Here is a 15,818-nt window from a genome sequence, read left to right on the forward strand (position 1 = left end):
TCTATTTATCTCATGCTTTCTCTCATGTGACCTTTAATTTTTCATGTGACCTATAATTAATTGAGACCAAACATAATAGTGGGTTGACACCGAGCGTAGGTGGAGGCGTATCCATCGACGTGTTCTCGTCAAATTATATTTTCTAGTTTGAGTTATAAAAACTTCCAATATTGCCAAGAATTAATTAATTTCTTATCAAAAGTGCAGGCAGGTTTTTTGCACATCTATCAATAAGCACCATGTCACATGGGGTGACAGACTCGGTTATTTCACTATGTATATAGCAGGGAATCATACTCGGTTATTAACCTTTTCACAGTTAATTCACAATTTCACACTCTTATGTGAACAATTGCTCTTATTTTAATTTTCTATTCATATCTTTTTATATCAATCTATTTCTAAAAACCCTATTGAGCTACTCCCGTAGGGCATTTGATTTGCTGCTTGTTCATCCGGATCAAATTGCTCATCATGAAACCTGTCGTACAATCTGGACACATCACTGATGAGGGATGATGCAATATTGTTGCATGTCTTGCACCATCACACACTTGGTATACATTGCACTAACATGCAGCAGATGTCAAACACAACCTCAGAATAAAATCTTGAAAACTTTTGAAAGCACCTGACTTGATTATGCATTCACGTCTGTTCAATGTCAAATTCCATCAAATTATGTGCCAGTTTATATATTGCCATATCCAAGCAAGAACGAGAACGGCACTCGGTAAAGTGCACACCTCTGCCAGGCTGAACACCTCTGCCAGGCTGAACAGCGAAGCTGATAGGCCGGATCTGGATTCGGACCTGAACCAAAATCGAATCGGCCTGTTCTTGTCACCAAACCAACGCGTCCACCATGTTGAGTCATAACTCGGCCATAACTTTTTTTAATATCATGTTATATATCGTTTTTCGCCCGATCTCTCAATGGTGAAGAATCACTTTAAAAATTCTACTAGCCGGATCCGAATCCGGATCTTCACCAAAATCTAATCATTTCGTCCTTGTCACACCTCTCTGCCAAATTTTGTTTGAATCCGTCCACAACTTTTTGAGATATCTTGTTCACAAACACACAGACACACAAATGAAAAATCATTCATAGAGCGATACTTGGCAAAACAGAACAAAGTAGAATGGCACTCAGTAGAGCATCCTTTTGACCTCAAAAATGATTACTGGTTGAATTCAGTGACCTGATATGCAAATCGTCTTCAAAGTTTAAGTTAATCGGATGAAAATTGACAATTTTAGAAATTTGGCCTATGTTGACCCTTTGGCCTATGTTGACCTCAAAAATTGTTGATGGTTGGTTTCAGTAAGCTGATACACAAATCCTATTCAGTTTTCAAGTCAATCAGATGAAAATTGAGGATTTTAGAAATTTGAAATTGATGACCTTTGCCTATTTTGACCTTTTGGCCTACGCTGATCTCAAAAATAGTTGGTGGTTGAATTCAGTTAGCTGATATGTAAATCCTATTCAAATTTCAAGTCAATCGGATGAAAATTGAGGATTTTAGAAATTTGAGAAAAGTGGTTGACCTTTGGCCAATGTGGACCTTGTGACGTATGTTGATCTCAAAAATAGTTGGTGGTTGAAATCAGTTCACTGAAATGAAAATCCCATTCAAATTCTAAGTCAATCGGATGAAAATGGAGGATTTTAGAAATTTGAAATGGTTGTCGACCTTTGGCCCATGTTGACCTTTTGGCCTATGCCGATCTCAAAAATAATCGGTGGTTGAATTCAGTTAGCTGCTTGAAAATCTTATTGAAATTTCAAATCAATCGGATGAAAATTGAGGATTTTAGAAATTTGAAAGAAGTGGTTGACTTTTGACCTCAAAAATAGATAGGATTTGGTCGGACCACGAACTCTGCCATTTGGTGAAGTTTCGTGAAGATCGGTTTAAAATTGTGACTTGTACGCAAGTATAAGTGAGCGAACAGACAAACAAAGACAAACACACAAACCGGTGATCAACATCCTTGTCCAAAATTGTTTTTTTTGCCAGGTAACAAACAGACAGACAGACAGGGGTGAAAACATAACCTCCATCCACCTTTGGTGGCGGAGGTAATGATGATGAAATTACATTCCCTAATGGGATTTGCTATTGGATGTCATTGCCGAATCCCTCAAAGCTTTTGGAGTAAATCAATGAGGTGAAAAGGAACAGCCATTGAGTTCCTGCCCTTTCTGTTAAGGATGGCAACGTTTTTGTTCTTGTTATGAAGAAAACACTAACGTCTTGCAGTAAATCGTGAGGCCTGTGGGACCAAATGTATGGACAGACACTCTTATCTGTAGTTTCAGAATTAATTAAAGTAATGAGCTATGGAACATCAATATCCACAGGAGAGCTGGTTAAAAAATGCTGGTTGCATATCTGGAGAAGAAAGAATGTTTTTGGAATTGCACAAACCCTGAATTCAACAGAAACTTTTGTATCATTGCTTACAAAACCTGAATCCTAAAACCTGCAGATCTCAGACCTTATGCTGTCTCCATGGTGTTTAATGCAATTTTTGGTACTTGGACGAGATGGAAATTCAAACTTCCCAGATGTGCATGTATTTAACTGCTCGTATATTTTATATCTTTATCGAAAGAGTATGAATAACAACCATTGAAATGGCATGGGATGAAGGTCCAAGGATCCTGGAAGCTTCTGGAAAATTAAGTATTGTACACCGTTCCTTTCCTATGCCATCTCCAGGCATTGCAAATCGTCATTGCCGGGCACCGAAGGGGGCTCGGCAGTGACGCACGCTGAAAGGGAGTGCAGTACTCAGTTTTCACTCTGGTTGTTGTACACCGCACCTTTCCTATGCCATCTCCAGGCATTGCAAATCGTCATTGCCGGGCACCGAAGGGGGCTCGGCAGTGACGCACGCTGAAAGAGAGTACTCAGTTTTCACTCTTAGTCAGGTTCATTATGTTCAGATTTATAATTTCGTTCTTTTTTTGTGGAGATTAGCAAACCTATACATTTTTGGAAAGCTTATAGCACCAGGAATCCGAAAAACCATGTTTCCATTTGCGCAAATTGTTCTTTTGCGGCCATATTGGATTTTCAAAATGGCCACCATCGGAAACCTATTTTTCGCGATATCTCAACATCCGAACCACCTAGAGTGCTGATTCCAACACCTATACCCACATTTTTGGGGATGAGGAATCACATGAAGCCATCTAAAATAATCTACTCATTTCATTTCATTTCATAATTCATGTACATGAAAATAATCATTTCAACATGTTCAGTTCATGTACATGGAAAGTCATTATATCAGACCTAATAGTTCATTTAAAATAAACCTCATGAAGCTCACAATTACTTACCTGTTGTCGTTTTATATATTTGCAGGTCTTGAGAGAAGATGAGTGAAGTTACGACTCAGCCCACACAGTGGCAGCACTGCATAATTTGTCAAACCGCTTCAGCAAAATATGGAACGCTTGTCCAGCAGCCCAAACCGGACTCGTTTGAACACTTGCTACAAACCCTTAATGATAGAGCAGCCTACCATGATGGAAAATATGTTAAAATTCACAGTTGCTTAAAGGATGAAACAAGTGAAAGTCTGCAATTCAATAATGCAGTTTGGCATCGTATCTGTTATTCAAATGCAACCAACAAAGAGAAGGTACAACGTGCCAAAGACCGCCATCAATATCACATTTCAGCCGGCTCCTACACAGAGAAAAAACGTGGACAAAAGCGAAAAAGCACAGAACTGGACGAACCATCAACTTCCACCACCAGTCCGTTTACACGTTCTGCAACAGCTCCATTCATTAAGGAACATTGCTTTTTCTGCCAGGAAGATAACGAGCAAAAATTGTACACATTGAGAACAGAAAACGGTGGGAAAGCATTACACGATGCTGTGGAGCTGTCTGGAAATCTCACCCTGCAAACTAGGTTAAACACATCCATCTCACCCACTGATGCACATGCAATCGATGTTCAATACCACAAGTCATGTTGGACAACAAATGTATTCCATGTGTTACGTACCAAGGATAACAAGGGAACAACAGAGAGAGGTCATCCGTTTCAAACATCATGTTTGATTGAGTTGATTAGCCTTGTCGACTGTCAAACTCAGAATAAACAATACTTATCCATGGCACATATTGAAACAACATACATCAACTTGCTTGGTGGCACAGATGCATTGGCGCACCACTTCCCTGCATATAGTAGACACTGGCTCAAGGAGAGAATTCTTCTAGAACTACCACACGTAACGTCTGTTAGGCAAAAGGACAGGAGAAAACCTTCTGTTCTTTACTCCCCAGATGCATGCGAATCCGATATGGTTCAGTCTGCCATGATAGAAAGTGAAGTAGACGATCTGAATATTATCTATAAAGCAGCAAAGGCATTGCGCAGAATTATCAAGAACTTCCACCAACAGGAAAACTCATCCGATGCTATACAGGTCACTAGCAGCACAGATGATGTTCCAGCAGCACTCCACGCAATGATCAGATGGGTTATGGTGGGGCCAACAGAAACACTAGAAACTGAAAAACGAACCACTCACGTTAACAGAGAAGTACTCACTGTTAGTCAGATGCTATTGGGTGGATTCAAATCTGACAAGCAAGTGAACTATAGGCCCAAAACTGATTCTGCGACCTTCCGATCAACCAAATCACAAGAAACTCCACAGTCTCTAGGATTAGCCTTGGCAGTTCACCATGACACAAGAAACTCCTGGAAAGTCTCTGCTCTCAAGGTTACTGTGTCTCGTACAGTCGTGTTATGCACCTCGAAACAGTCCTAGCAAATGCCATTGTGGAAAACACCCTGAAGTTCCAAGGGCTTTATGTTCCTCCATTTTTGAAGAAGGGAACTTTTGTGTTTTTTGCAGCTGATAACACAGACTTTGCTGAAGACAGCGTGGATGGCAAAGGGACAACCCATGGAACAATCATTGCTGTTTATCAAAAATGTGACACTCAAGGAGAAACATTGGCGCCACAACTGCGCATAGCTGACACTACCAGTTTGTCAGTGACCCCGTACCAGGTTCCTATGCTTCATTGTGACAAGCCGGTGCCGAAAACCATAAAGAGAACAGACACATTCCACATCAGCAAGGATGGTATATCACCAGCGTATCACCTTACACATCTAGGATGGTTGGTTGCTTCTATGATCACCAGAATGCAGAAATCAAACAGCACATGTTTGATACAGCACATTCCTCGTGTTTGATACTTACAAGGCCGATTCGTTGAAGCAAAGCACAAGACAAAAAAGACGAGGGGGGCACAATCCAGTCCAGTACCAAGTGAAGGACAATACCAAGATCCAACACATCACCATGAAGCGGTTCTTGTCACACGCTCAGACAAAGTCAGATTTGGCAGAATATCTGGCTGAGAAAACGTTGGAGTACAACAGAGATGCCTCCAAGCTGATAATTATATGTGCAGCAGGAAAGGCCAAGAGTAACAAAGGCGTGCATTTTGAAGACAATAATCATGAGGAGGCAGACACTCTGATGATTCACCAAGCAGTGCTGGCAACTCGCCGCAATCCCAACGCAGAACAGCTTACCTTCTTCTCTCCTGATACGGATGTCCTGGTCTTGGTCATAGCTAACTATGATGTTCTGCTCAAAAACACTGCTGTCTCCCTTGTGTCGGGCCTTGTGCAAGTACAACCAATCTGGAACAATCTTGGCGTTGAAAAGGCCAAGGCATTGCCAGCATTCCACACATTCACAGGAGCAGACAATACTGGACGGTTTTCGCGAATAGGCAAAACAACATGGTTTGAAGCTTTCGTCAGAGCCGATAGTGACGTGATACAGGCCATGAGAATGCTCGGTGATGCTGCAGATGTGACCGCAGATCAGATGTCCAACTTGGCAAGATTTGTATGTGCAGTGTACGTACCAAAGGGAATATGTATCAACAGCATTCCGGAGTTGCGCTGGTACCTCTTCTGTAAACACATGACTGAAAGTCACAAGTTACCTCCAACGCTAGGGGCTCTAAATCAGCATGTTGATCGTGTACATCTTCAGGCAAGGGTATGGGCTCAGGCTACTATCGCACATCAAGTGTTCCTGGATCCACAGCAACATGGCTACTTCAAGGACAACGATGGGGAATTGAAACCACTAATGACAGATGTACCACCAGCACCGAAAGCAATACTTGAGATGGTCAGATGTCAGTGCAAAGGAGACTGCTCATCGAGACGGTGTTCGTGCCGTGCCAATGACTTGGCATGCACAGACTTGTGTTTGTGCAGCTCCGAATGTGAAAACGACGATGACTGTCAACCTGTTCTCTGCTCTGACGACAGTGATGAGGACATTTGAAAACCTATGAGGACAAAATGTTGATGAATGTTGACAAAGATAAAATTTCATCTATGGGAAATATTCTATGTTCAAATAAAAGTAATTATTACATGTATAATTATGGATTGTATAGCCTCATCTCTATATACTTACCTCTTGAATACATAAATCACCTGTTTAGGATATATGAGGGATGTGGTTTCATAATTATGATCCGTGTGCCACAATGTAGCGAAACATCACTCAATGTGGTATACATATTCAGAAAAAAACATGTTTCCTGAAAGTGGCCATCTTGAAAATCCGCTGTAGGCTGCCACCTGGTATCCCAGGGTAGGTGTAGATTATTTTAGATGGCTTCATGTGATTCCTCATCCCCAAAAATGTGGGTATAGGTGTTGGAATCAGCACTCTCGGTGGTTCGGATGTTGAGATATCGCGAAAAATAGGTTTCCGATGGTGGCCATTTTGAAAATCCAATATGGCCGCCAAAGAAAAATTTGCGCAAATGGAAACATGGTTTTTCGGATTCCTGGTGCTATCAGCTTTCCAAAAATGTATAGTTTTGCTAATCTCCACAAAAAAAGAACGAAATTACATAACAAACCTGACTATCTGGTTGTTTTCTTGTTTGTTTTCTTGTTTGTTTGTCCGGGCGATATCTCAGCCATCCTTTAAGCTAGGAAGCTGAAATTTCGGCACAATAGTGAGCAAGTCCTTTGTCAAAAACGGTATTTTTTTGTTTTTTGATTAATCAATTAATTGATGAGTTATTTAATTATTGGCGATTAATTAAATACTTATTTAATTAATCAAATTTCCTTTCTCTTCTGACCATTAACTCAGGCACCTTTTGAGTTAGGAAGCTGATATTTGGACATGCCAATGACCAGGTGATTTGGCTGCAAAGGATATTTTTGATTTATTAATTAATCAATTAATCAATTAATCGATTAATTATTTAATTATTTGATTAATGACATTTTTTTTTTTTTTTAAAGTTACAGATTCTGATGAAATGGTGGTGGTTTATGTGTTCTCTGACCGAATTGATTAATAATTTAATTTTTTAATGATTATTATTTATTTATTTTCGTTATTAATCATTTATTTATCTTCTTTCTCATTTGGCCAATATCTCAGGCACCTTTTGAGCTCAGAAGCTAATATTTGGACATGAGTGACCAGGTTATGTGGCTATCAAGGATATTTTTGATTTATTAATTAATCAATTAATCAATGTATCGATTAATTATTTAATTATTCGATTAATTACTAAAAAAAATAATTTTCCCCCAGTTACAGATTCTGATGAAATGGTGGTGGTTTATGTGTTCTGTGACCGAATTGATTGATAATTTAATTTTTTAATGATTATTATTTATTTATCTTCATTATTAATCATTTATTTATTTTCTTTCTCATTTGGCCAATATCTCAGGCACCTTTTGAGCTGGGAAGCTAATATTTGGACATGACAGTGACCAAGTGATGTGGCTATCAAGGATATTTTTGATTAATTGATTGATCATTTCATCGATTCATTATTTATTGATTAATCGATGAATTACTTATTGATTAATCAATTAATTATTTAGTTTTTTATTAATGACATTTGATTAAATTTCTAAAAGATACATCTTCGGATGAAGCACAAGTGGTTTTGTTATGGTATTAGCCAATTGATTAAGAAAATATTTTGTGATAATCTTTTATTGATTTTAATTATACAATTAATCAATCAATTAGATGTACATCTCTCCCTCCCAATGCAGCCTCTATGAGCTCCACTGCGGTATTGCCGGGCGCCGGAGGCGCCCCGGCAATGCCGCGCTGTAGGATATTTAATTATTTGGCATGGGGGCGGTGTACTTTGAATGTATGTGTACTTGTTAATCGATTTATTCATTACAACTGTGAACAACAAAAATATCACATGAAATAAAGCAGAACATTATTTTGACATGCATGGATGTCTCTTTGGCTTAACGCCCAAGGGATCTGTGGATTGCGGTCATCATGGAGGATTTTGGCTTCTTTCCTGCACAGGTTTGACACTAGCTCAGGAAAATGGCCTCAAGTGTTTAATCTGTGCACATCTGACATTCTCACCTCGTTCTATCCCATCCTTATAACTACTTCTGTCTTCAAGCCCTGGAGGAAGTTCAGTTCCTTGGACTTTTGGACCTTAGCATCATCCATGACCTCTTGTGTTCACACCATCTTTCCAAACTGACCTCCAAAATGAATGACAGACATAAGTACTAATTGAACATCATACTGAATTCCCGCCATATTTTCCAAGAGAAAATCTATTGTACGTCACTCGTTATAAGGAAAAAATATACCAGATAAGTCCTTCTTTGTGAAACCAAAACTACTCACTGCTTTATGGAGCATTTCCTTCCCTATGGGTTGGTCCTCCCAATTTCTTCTTGATTTTGTGGAAGTCCAAAATTCTGAACGTCATTCCCATCTTCTTTCAGCAAGTTGAATTGCTCTCATCGTAGTCAGGTTTGCCTTTGTGTTCGATTAAATTTCCTGTGGATTTCTATACTCTACACTGTCAACCATCTACCCTCACTAACACTTCCAAACTGACCGTATATATCAAGCAACACCCTCCATGTGAACCTTCCAAAGTCCGGAGCCACACACTCCTTTGTTCCTTTTTACTGCGAAGTCCATAGGGCAATGCCACCTGGAACAGCATTTGTCTGTCCCTATGTAAAACAACGTAAAAAAAAACGTGAGTAAAGTATGCACCAATCAGAGCTGAGCATCTCGTCAAATGACAGGTAGACAACATTTAGGAACCATTACAGTTGCATACTTTGCTCAAAGTTAATATAATAACCTTTGTGGAACATTTTGGGGTCCCAGCAGGTGTTGTAAGGTAGGCAGGAGGTTTCAGAAATTCCTCAATACAATTATGATTTTTAAATGCGATTGATGTTGCTCCCAAATCCAGAAGTGAACAGATGATAACACTTTATTGGTTTGATAATATCTTAATCCTCTTGGTAAGCCGTGACGTAACGCGCCGCGTCATAATACTGTTTCCGGGTCCAAACACGAAAATGGAGCCTGTGACACTTTTCACTCTGACCAACTTCTTTTCTTCTGACCCCGAACGCGTGAAAAAGGGATTAAACGCGTATAATTCCAACCGTGTCAGTGCAGCGAATGTCCAAACAGGAGGAGCCATACAGGGAACTGTGCAGGCTTCAATGAAGAAGAAATTTTACAGGGTGGAGGTAAGTTGGTTTACATGTGGGCAATCATGGTTCTGACATTTGGCTGGTCGAGTACCGTGAAATGGGGGTGAATAGGGACACAAACTGAAAAAAAGTTCGGAAACTTTTTTCGCTGAAAATCGATAACCATACTGATTTGTTGATATTTGGGTTGAAAGTGTTCTCTTGTTTTTTAAAAAGCAACTTATAGTCCCTATTAACCCCATATATGGGTTAAATAGGAATAAATAGGATTTTTATGGCTGTCCCTATTCGCCCCGTTTTACGGGTGAATAGGGACAGTCACTAATACAAAAAAATAATAATCAAGAAATAGGGACAGTTTGGAGAAACTTTTTATCCCATATTTTTTTCATTGGTACCATGGTTTATATTATGGGTGCATATTATGTGCATCCATCTGAGCTATCAATTTAGCAATAAGTGGGAAACTCAGGATTGTTTCTTGATTGTTATTTTTCTGTTTTAGTGACTGTCCCTATTCACCCGTAAAACTTTCAAAAATAAGGGCCACCCAAGTGCACAGTATACATTAAGTTACCGGTACCCAATATTTTCTGTCTCTGTCCTATACATTTCCTTCTTTATACTGGTAAGTAGCTAGTTTTACATTCCAATTTAAGATTAAAGTTGGAATGTAACACATACATTATGCTAAATTGTAAATATCAGAGACAATCTTGAAAACTTTTGTTTAAAGGAAAAAAATATAAACTTATTGCCAGACATATTACTTCACTAAGATAACAGTATTAGATCCTCATGGTCACTTTAGAAAGTCCTCTACTGAAGGTTAATCTCATGGCCTTCCCAGACACATAATACGGTAGTACATCTTGACTTCTGTGAAGTGAGGCTATACCGGTAGTGCATGATAAAGTACATGGATTTTATAATTTCCAGGTCTTCCTACAGACATAACAGGCTCACTGCCAGCAGGTTTGGACTCGTGCGAGCAGCCATAAGGAGGCACTCATTTCCTCCATCTCTGTTCAAGACACTCTGTGGAGGGTATACCAAGATTGCTGGAGCCAAGGTATGTTCCTCCCTGAATACTGAATAAAAGTCCAGAATTGAACAATCACCCCCAAAACAAAAAAAATGAATGCTCTAAAATGCATATTTTGAAAGTAAAAAAATTGTTTTTAAGTCAGGAGAATTTTCTACCTTTATTACATGGCTCAAACAACTATCAAATACACAATGATATAACGTGTATTTATAACAAGTTATAACTGGGTCTTTTTTTATTATTTATATTTTACAGGCTATTGACTGGGGCATAACTCATGAAGATAGAGGGATAGAGCAGTACAGCCAAATGACCGGGTACCCTGTACAACGTAGGGGGCTCTTCCTGTCCACCAGCGGCCTGCTCTGGGCCTCCCCAGATGGGTCAATCTCTGATGACCACATTGTTGAGGTCAAGTGTCCATGGGTTGCTGCGAACACAAGCATCGCTGAAGTTGCAGAAAATAAACACTTCTTCCTGACAGTGGACGAGGTCACCGGTCTCTTCCAACTGAAGCGCTCCCACACATACTTCGACCAAATCCAGGGGAATCTCCACTTGATCGGTGCAAGTAGATGTGACTTGGTGGTCTGGACACAAACTGAGCTTGCCATTATTCCAGTCATAAAAGATCCACCTTGGGCGCCAAACATCGCCAAGTTCGAGACATTCTACAAGACAGTTTTTTTGCCAACTATCATTTTGTAGTAAATTTACATGCTACTGTTGCCATATTTACTTATAACGCCTGGAATCGTATGGTTTGGTCAAGGTCCATCCGCCACTGTAGAATGTTGCTGTGACAGCTGCCAGCAGTGTGTGTGAAAAGCACTGGATCACTGGACAATATCCACTTGTTTTTGCTCAGATCCACTTGACTGAATACAAAAGGTGGACCAGTGCTCCAGTCCATTTTGTGTTTTGAATTAACAACAGTATGAACAACTTTATAAATAACAGTAAAAAAAAACACATACTAGTAATTTGAAGCTGAAATAATGTGTTCTGCTATACTGTGCATATCAGAATGCATCACAAAGGATTTAGAAATATTTCGTTTCTGGGGGCCCCAGATCCCACACATCGGGTGAGGCCTGTGGGCTCTAATCCAATTAATTTTGCTTGATAACTGTTCCACTCATTACAAGTTATTTTCACACACACTGTGACAGAGCTACACGACATTCACAATATGGCTGGCAACAGCCATTTTTTACCCCTAAAATTTTTCGAGTAATTTCCAAAAACAACAATTTTGTTTTAAATTTTTGAACCAAACAAAATCTCCAAAATTTTAGATCAAATTTTATTCTGTTTGATTAAACTGTACATACACACCATAGAATATGTGTTTGAGCTTTCAAAGCATGAACGACCATATATTTTGACGTAAAGATGTTCCATAAAAATATATCTGGTTGATCTATAAGGGATTGTTGGAAACACCAATTTACTTTCTCAAGAACATGTGATCGCCCCCCAAATTTCATAAACAATAATTTTTTCTCTCTTAATTTCACGATTGTTCACGACATGAGTATGATATTGAAGATATTTATATGTTTTGCAAAAGTATTAAACAACAATAAACATCGTTATGTAACAATCAAATTTTATCTTGAATTTCGCGTAGAATTGGAGTCTGCAGATTTGTCAAACATACACAAACTTTCAGGATCTTGTTGACATTTTTCTTAAACTGGTATAGTATCTACGTATATAAATAAAACAGTTTGTGTGTGTGTTACCTATAGACTCCTAAAGGGAGAGGCCCACATACGTGATTTTTGGCATAGACATGGCCATTGGGCCTGGGAAGGACATGGCCCACCTAAAAATGTCCTCCGATGACGAGATCCATATTTTTTTTCATAGTTAACGTAGCGCATTTCAGCGAGGAACATTATACACTGAATCTGAGCCTGTGCCAGAGCAGCTCGCCGATTCACTCAGAGCGATCACGTGATGTTCCATCCTCGCTGCCAGACGCGCTCATGTGCTTGATTTTTGGCATAGACATGGCCATTGGGCCTGGGAAGGACATGGCGTACCTAAAAATGTCCTCCAATGACGAGATCCATATTTTTTTTCATAGTTAACGTAGCGCATTTCAGCGAGGAACATTATACACTGAATCTGAGCCTGTGCCAGAGCAGCTCGCCGATTCGCTCAGAGCGATCACGTGATGTTCCATCCTCGCTGCCAGACGCGCTCATGTGCTTGATTTTTGGCATAGACATGGCCATTGGGCCTGGGAAGGACATGGCGTACCTAAAAATGACCTCCGATGACGAGATCCATATTTTTTATTCATAGTTAACGTAGCGCATTTCAGCGAGGAGCATTATACACTGAATCTCAGCCTGTGCCAGAGCAGCTCGCTGATTCGCTCAGAGCGATCACGTGATGTTCCATCCTCGCCGCCAGACGTGCTCACGTACTTGATTTTTGGCATAGAGATGGCCATTGGGCCTGGGAAGGACATGGCCCACCTAAAAATGACCTCCGATGACGAGATCCATATTTTTTATTCATAGTTAACGTAGCGCATTTCAGCGAGGAACATTATACACTGAATCTCAGCCTGTGCCAGAGCAGCTCGCTGATTCGCTCAGAGCGATCACATGATGTTCCATCCTCGCCGCCAGACTCGCTCACGTGCCTCCCTCCCCGCCCCCCCCTCCCCTCCCTCCCTCCTCCCCTCCCGTCCCCCAGTTCGGAAACGGAAGAAAACAAGATGGAAGACACTTCTGGTTCTTGGCTATGGACGGAATGTTGTTCTCCATCATCCTAACATACAGAATGTCACAGCCCACAACTGTAGTGAAGATGTTGGTCACAGTGGCAGTACTACAGTTAAATCTGGTTGCCAGATCTAAATTGCCCAAGTTGCCTCAGCTTCATTAGGGTCAACAGCAATTGGTCAACAAGTGCCAACATCTGTACAGTCCAGGTGCTGTGGTAGGTCAGTTCAAATCTCCCCAGTAACTGTTCCAGGAATCTCACAGTGGCGACATTTGGCAAACCTGTATAGTACTGAACTTTATCAGCATCATTTTCTATTTGTTTGAAGGAAAATGTTTGTTTCTGTCTCTCAAGTTCCTTTTTCAGGGTTTCATTTTCCTTGATCAGCATGGCCTTTTCTATTTGTAAAATGGTCTCGCCAGCAGTTACAGAACTTGTACTGTTCACTGTGCTCGCAGCAGCATCTGCTAGAACCAAGAGACCTTGGACTGCATCGTCTTCATTCTCATCCACAGAGTTCTCCGACAGCTGTTTGCGTTTCCGACGTCGCACATGAGTTTTCGGTTCAGGATTAGGAAAGTTGAAGGACTTGTCCGAGTTCCATGAAAACCGTGATGGGCCCTCATCCTTTCCATTGGAGAAGTGCCAGCTGCAAGTGGGGATGAAATCTTTGCGTCTGAAAAACACAAAGTTTATGTTAGTCTACTAGTAAATACTGAATGGTTGTTTTGTGAGTAAGAATAGGGTGTGTATGGAGGGGGGGGGGGGGGGTGTGGTGGGGTAATATGTACAGGGAAATATTTGTGTGTTTGTGGGTAGAGGGAGGGATACTGTGAAATATCTGAGAGGGATTAATTGTGGATGTGTAGAAGGAGGGTAATAAGTGTGGGAGTGGGAATAGAGGGAAGCATCTGTATGTGTGTGAAGAGGAGGGTTTGATATGACCTATTATTTAGGGGGGTAGAGGTGTAGGAGGGTAGTGAGGGATATTGAATGTAATATATGTATGGGGTGGAGGGGGAGCGAGTGGTTGGGTATCTGCTGGGTATTGCAGTCTGTACACAACACAGCAGTACACTGACACTGTGTGGTGGCTTAAATGCCATATTATACAAACTAATTTACCTTAGCAGCTTAAGCCACTTCAGCCTTTGTTTTTCATTAGCAGGAAATCGGTAGAAAGACAGTTCTTGGTTGGTTTCTGATCTATTTACACACTCAGGAACGCAACACTGCGGCATGACCGAGCACTTTTCTCACTGAGTCCAGCTGGTGTTTGGCTCCAGTGGTTTTGTGTTTGGACCCGGAAGCAGAATTATGACGCGCGCGTTATGTCACACTAACCAAGAGAATACAATGGTGATTTAACATTATATTTTGATATATCAATACAATAGTATTAATTTGTGATTGAAATGATAAATGATGCTGTTTGGAATGAAAATATAGAGATATTGAGTTTAAAGCAGACGGAGTAAATGGCGTAAAGGTTTCCATCCATGACATTCGTGGATTCCCATTTGCATTTTCGCCATTCACTGGACATAGCGAAATTCAGACTGAGTACGTGTTTTTGTCCAAGTCCTTCACGAACCTGCTGTCAATGCCTGACGTATGACTGAAGGTGGCACAGGAATGTGTAATTTATTGATAAAAATTAATAGGCTACTTACATTATTTGCTAACTGAGAAATAGTATCCCCACCCAAGTCATACTATCCTTCAAGTCTTCAAAAGCTGAGGATACCTGTTCCAGAATATGTGACCTTTGAAATGACCTAATCCACCCCAGAATGCTTTGCGCGCATGTGAAGAAACCGCTGGCACGGCTGAGGTTCATCGGGGTAGCCGAGCATATATCGTGCATTTCAGGTAATGATTGTCACCTAAAATGATTCAAAGCTTCTCAAAGAAGCTGAAAATACAAGGAAACATACTACACAACGAAATATTTGGAGAACTTAATTTCTAAACTCGCAAAAAAAGCTGATACCTTTCAGCTCCCCATGCTGCAAACTCCAGAGGACGTGGACTGATGCCACACCCAAATGTTTGTAGATGGACACGTTCCACCCAAACCTTCGTCCACCGCTGCCAGGGAGTGGATTTTGAACCTCGCAGAATTACCTCGCGTAAACATGGCAGGCTTAGTAAATTTATTTAATCGACATGTGCTATTGGAAAGCCAATGCCGTCATTCCCAACATTCAGGTAGACTTCCAATAGGGAGATGCCATATCTGGTTTGGTTGCTTCTTAACACCGATGGGAATGTCATATCTGGGGCATGTCGATACACAGCGTTGGTTTAAAATTATGATATCTATCATTGATCATGTTTGGGAGGAGGTGGGAGGTGGGAATAGGAGCTGATTGGGTTGTGAGGATTATTATATATGTGTATATATATTATATATATATATATATATATATATATATATATATATATATATATATATA

General features: G+C 40.3%; 1 long non-coding RNA gene and 1 pseudogene across 1 annotated transcript in view; both read right to left on the bottom strand.

The window, feature by feature from the left end:
• The window catches only part of LOC144894132 (uncharacterized), a 28,147-nt gene extending 19,123 nt beyond the window's left edge, over nucleotides 1–9,024 (bottom strand). Inside the window, exon 1 of the long non-coding RNA XR_013624841.1 lies at nucleotides 8,731–9,024. This is a non-coding gene — a long non-coding RNA (uncharacterized LOC144894132). The remainder of the gene's footprint in view (nucleotides 1–8,730) is intronic.
• Nucleotides 9,025–13,268: 4,244 nt separating this feature from the next.
• On the bottom strand, nucleotides 13,269–14,618 carry LOC137433496 (uncharacterized; annotated as a pseudogene).
• Nucleotides 14,619–15,818: the final 1,200 nt, after the last annotated feature.

This window comes from Myxine glutinosa, chromosome 10, assembly GCF_964187855.1.
Source record: "Myxine glutinosa chromosome 10, kmMyxGlut1.1, whole genome shotgun sequence".
Lineage (NCBI taxonomy): Eukaryota > Metazoa > Chordata > Myxini > Myxiniformes > Myxinidae > Myxine > Myxine glutinosa.